The following is a 5,555-nucleotide window of genomic DNA, read 5'->3' as shown; positions in this document are numbered from 1 at the left end:
TATAAGTACATGAGTCAAAAATTATGGAAAAGTAAAAGCGAGGGCTACATGGTGGAGGAGACCTGGGGGAGGGTTTGTAAAACAATGAAAGAATCTTTTCTTTTACTTTTCCATAATTTTTGAATCTTTGTTTTCTTGATGCTTAGCTTCAATCCATATTGAAGGCTGCAGTCCCTGACCTTCTGCACTAAGTGCTTCAGGTCCTCCTCAGTTTCAGCAAGCAGGGTTGTGTCATCTGCATAACGTAGATATTGATGAGTTTAGCTCCAATCCTGATGCCACATTTCTCCTCATAATGTTCAGCCTCCCTGATAATCTGTTCCGCATACTGACTGGAAGAGTTCTATATTTGTTCCCATTCCAAAGAAAGGTGACTTCACAGAGTGCAGAAATTATCATACAATATAATTAATATCACATGCAAGCAAGATTTTGCTGAAGATTATCCAAATATGACTGGAACAACACATCAACAGAGAACTGCCTGAAGTGCAGGCTGGATTTAGAAGAAGACGTGGTACTAGGGATATTATAGCTAATGCCAGTTGAATTTTGGCTGATAGTAGAGACTACCAGAGGAATGTCTGTGTTTCATTGACTATGAAAAGGCATTTGATTGTGTAGATCACAACAAATTGTGGCTGACTCTGAGAAGAATGGGAAGCCCAGAACATTTGATTGTGCTTATGCAAAACCTATACTTGGACTAGGAGGTGGCCGTCAGAACAGAGGAAGGAAATAGAGCATGGTTCAAAATTAGGAAAGGAGTACATCAAGGATGTGTCCTATCTCCATATCCTTTGTTTTCATGAGAATATAGCAAAGTAAAAAAATACAGTAAAATATAATCATTAGGTAATGTATATTCAAATCATAGAAACAAATACATACCTCTTAAAATTACTTTCTTTCAAAAACTAACAGTAAGTGGCAATACAAATTGAGATCAACTAGACCTCTCAAATGACACAGACAGGAATGCAAGATGGTATAGCAATTGTAATGGATTTAATAAATACCAATTTTGGAATGTGACTCTCTTTGGAAAGAAAGTCTCTGTAGATGTAATTAGTTAACAGGAGATCATACTAGTTTAGGGTGGCCCTTAAATCCAATGATTGGTGTTCTTTGAAAAAGTAGAAAGGACACAGACAAACATGGAAGAGAGGGCCATGTGAAGACGGAAGTAAAGAATAGAATTATATGCCAAGAAGCATCAAGAATTGTCAAGAGCCACAAGAGCCCAGGAAAAAAGAAGGAAGGTTCTTCCCAGGAGCCTTCAGCAGGGGTCTGGTCCTACAAACATCTTTATCAAACCCCCCCCCCACACTTTTTGCCTTCAAAACAGTGAAAGAATAAATTTCTGTAGTTTTAAGCTAAGTTTGTAGGAATTTGGCACAAACTTAAAGGCAGTGTAGTAGTTTCTTTTTACGTTGAACCTTGAAATATGATATATGACTCAGCAACCCCACTCCTAGACATCTACCGAAGAGAAATGGAAAGCTAGTTCATACAAAAGCATTTACGTCAACTCTTCTTTATAATGGCCTTGCCTGCAATCATACAAAACAGGCAACAACCCGAAAAGTCCTTCAACTGGTAAATGGATGAAGAGACTGTAGTACATCCATGCAATGGAAAACTGCTCTGCAGTAAAAAAGAATTAACATTTGACAAGGGCAACAACTCCAATGAATTGCATCAAAAGTTACACATTTTATTATTTTATTCACAACTCTTGGCACCAGCAGCCAGGAAATTAAAAGACGTATTGAGTTGGGAAAGTCTGCTATCAGAGACCTCTCCAGAGTACTGAAGAGCAACGATGTCAGTCAGGAGACTCAGGTGAGCCTGATACAGGCCATGGTCTTTTCAACGACTTGCTATGCATCAGAAAGTGGGAAAATGACGAGGGGTGACAGAAGGAGAATTGATTCCTTTGAGCTGTAGTGTTGGAAAAGAGTATTGAAAGACTATGCATCAGTCAAAACTCAGAGAACTGTAAGCCAAAGAATGACTTTTTCTGTATGTAACTTACAAATAGATAAACCAATAGAAATGCATTCAAATATAGAAACAGCATGCCTACATAATTTCTCTCTCTCCTATCACTGTCATGTCAGAACTCACCCGTAGTTGACTCTCCTGCAGGTTTTCCAAGGTTGTAAATCACAGAAGAGATTCCTTATCTTTCTTCCTCAGAGCTGAGAATGCATTTGAACTGTCAGACAGGCATTAGCTTTGGGTTAACAACATAACTCCCTGCGGCCTACACCACCAGAGCTCCCCTGCCTGTATCATACGCTTGCTTCCTACGTTATGTATACTTAACCCAAAAAACCAAACCTGTTGACCACTAAGTCACTTCTGACTCATAGCAAAACTTTAGGACAGAGTTCACTGCCTAGACTATAAACCTTTATGGTTTTCCTAAGATATGGCCAGTGGGTTTGAACCACTGACCTTGTAGTTAGTGGCCAAGCACTTAATCACTGTGCCACTTATGCATATGTGTTGTTGTTGTGTACTGTTGCATCGGAACCAACCCATAGCTGACCCTCTGGCAGGTTTTCAGAGACATTAATCACACAGGAGTAGATTGCCCATCCTTCTCCCACGGAGCAGCTAGTGGATTCAAACCGCATGCCTTCAGGATTGTAGCACAGCTCTTGTCACTAGGCCACCAGTGCTCCCTTATGCATACTTATGATGGAAAAAATATTCATTTATGTATTTGTTTTAACAGATCTAAAGAGACTGAGACTTTTCCAATAATAATTTCATTCAAAATGCATTATTGAGTATCATCCATATGCCACAGACTATGTTAGGGGTTAGAGAGGCAATGAGTAATCTCTGGGCAGAATGTCCCTGGGTGAGTTTCCTGTCCAATGAAAAAGACTGACAGGAGCTCGCAGTACTGACAATGTGGAGTGCTTCAACAGGAACTACTTTTGAGTTGTTATGATAACACATCAGATTTGTGTAATTTTCTCAAAATAGAAAATAACCTCAAAACATTCATCTGAACAAATAAGATCACAAAAAGAGGAAGGCAGAGAAGGATGCAAAACTAACTGAGCAGTCACAAACCTTAGAATAAGTACTAAACAATTGCAAATTGCAAATCTGACATATTGTGAAAAGAATAATGGGTTTCAGTATATCCGTAACCAGGTCAGCCTGACCATGGGTTACCAACTGAGAAGTGTTCCTAGGACAAACAGATTTTTAAACTTTTACCTAAAGTAAACAAGGTTGTTAAACTCCAGTGGTCCCTCTTATTTGACAGAGACAGTATACTTAATGTTTTAAAAAGTGGAAGCTAGATAACCTTGGTTTTTAATCCTGGACCTTCCACCATCTGTGACCTTGGACACATTACTTAATCTCTCTACATTACAGAGCTGTTACACAAATTAAATAAAATAATGTATGTTAAGTTCGAGAGGAACATCTGGCACGTATTAAGCCCTCAGTCAAAACAATCTTGAAAAGGAACAAAGTTGGAGGACTCACAATTTCCAATTTTAAAACTTATCTCAAAGTTACAATAAACTCAACAGTGTGGTACTGACACAAGAACAGACATAGAGACCTCTGGATTGATAGTCCAGAAATAACCTCATATACTTATAGTTAATTGATATTCAACAGTAGTGGGGGGGGGAATCATTTCTTTGAAATGATACTTTGACATGCAAAAGAATGAAGGAGGACCCCTACCAACAGCATATTTTTTTAAATAATACAGAATGGGTTAATTCCCTAAATACGAGAAAAAAATTATAAAACTCAGAAAAATATGAGTAAATCTTCATGACTCTTGACAATGGATTCTTAAATACAACATAAACAGCACAAGCAACAAAGAAAAAAATACACACAGAAAAAACTAGGCTTCGTCAAAATTAAATTCATTTATGTGTGTCAAGGAACATTCTCAAGAAAGTGAAAAGGTAACTTCCAGAATGGGAGAAAATGTTTGCAAGCTACATATCTGATAATGGGTGTCATCTACAGGGTATTATTGCACTTCTAACTCAAAGGTCCTGTCTCTCCAGCAGTTTTAATACACCAGTGACTCCGAGAGGGAAATAGATGGGCAATCTTCTCCTGTGCAATTAACAGAAACCAAATGGACTATGAGTCAGTTCTAACAAGGAGTCTGATTAGGGGGGTTTGAGATCGAGAATATATAAATAAATCTTCCAACTCAACAACAAAAAGACAACCCAATATAAAACTGGACAAAAGATTTGAATACATATGCAAAAGTTGAAAACAAGAAAAAAGATTAGTTGTTGGAAAATATGGCCTTGGTGACAGAAGTGAGGCTGGAGATCACATGATAGAATTTTGGACAGCCAATAACTTATTCTTTGCAAATGTCTTTTTGAAAAATCAGTGATGATTATACACATGGACTTCACCTGATGGAACACAGAGGAATCAAATCAACTACATCTGAGGAAAGAAATGATGGAGATCAGGGATCAACTGTGAAAAAAGGCATCAGTTGCTCACATGTCAATTCAAATTGAAGCTGAAGACAATTACAACAAATTCACAAGAGCCAAAATACAAGCACTGTATTTTAAGAATATCCATCTGAATTTAGAAGCCATCTCAAGAATAGATTTTTTTTTTCAAGAATAGATTTGAAGCATTTAACACTAATGACTGAAGACCAGAAGAACTGTGGAATGGCATCAAGTATACATGAAGAAAGCAAAAGATCATTAAAAAGACATACTATTTGACTTAATACATAGGGGTTTTGGAGGCCTGCTATTTCAGAAGTGGATGGCCAATCCTTCTTCCTAGTCTGTCTTAATCTGAATGTTCAGATTTAGAGAAGTATCAAACAGACATGCATTTTATAGAAAAGTGAAAGATATATTCCTTATTGTGGAGTTAACCAGGAATACCAGAAATACCAGAACACTTGATCATGCTAATGAGAAACATATACTTGGACCAAGAGGCAGTCATCAGAACAGAGCAAGGAAACATTGCATGGTTCAAAATTGGGTAGGGCGTACGAGAGGGATGTGTCTTGTCTCCATACCTTTTCAACTTGTATGCAGAACAGATTATCCAAGAGGCTGGGCTCTATGAGGAGAAATGTGGGGTCAAGATTGGTGGAAGATCTATCAACAATATGCGATATGCAGATGATACAACCCTGCTTGCTGAAACTGAGAAGCACCTGAAGCTCTTGCTGCAGAGGGTCAAGGACTGCAGCCTCCAATATGGATTGAGGCTCAGTGTCAAGAAGACAAAAGATTCTCACCACTGGGCCAATTGGAAGCATCAGGATGGATGGTGAAGAGATTGAGATTGTTCACAGCTTCAGTTTGCTTGGCTTCACAGTCAACATTCTCAGCACCAGCAGCCAGGAAATTAAAAGGCGCATTGCCATGGGAAAGACTGCTGTTGGGGACCTCTCCAAAGTACTGTAGAGCAATGGTGTCTCTTTGGAGACTAAGGTGCGTCTGATACAGGCCATGGTCTTTGCTATCACTTGTTATGCATCAGAGTTGGACAATGAC

The sequence above is a fragment of the Elephantulus edwardii genome, unplaced genomic scaffold, assembly GCF_000299155.1.
Source record: "Elephantulus edwardii isolate Elephantulus edwardi_28Jun2011 unplaced genomic scaffold, EleEdw1.0 scaffold00007, whole genome shotgun sequence".
Classification (NCBI taxonomy): Eukaryota; Metazoa; Chordata; class Mammalia; order Macroscelidea; family Macroscelididae; genus Elephantulus; species Elephantulus edwardii.
The sequence above is the reverse complement of the archived record's forward strand: the minus strand, read 5'-3'. Positions refer to the sequence as shown.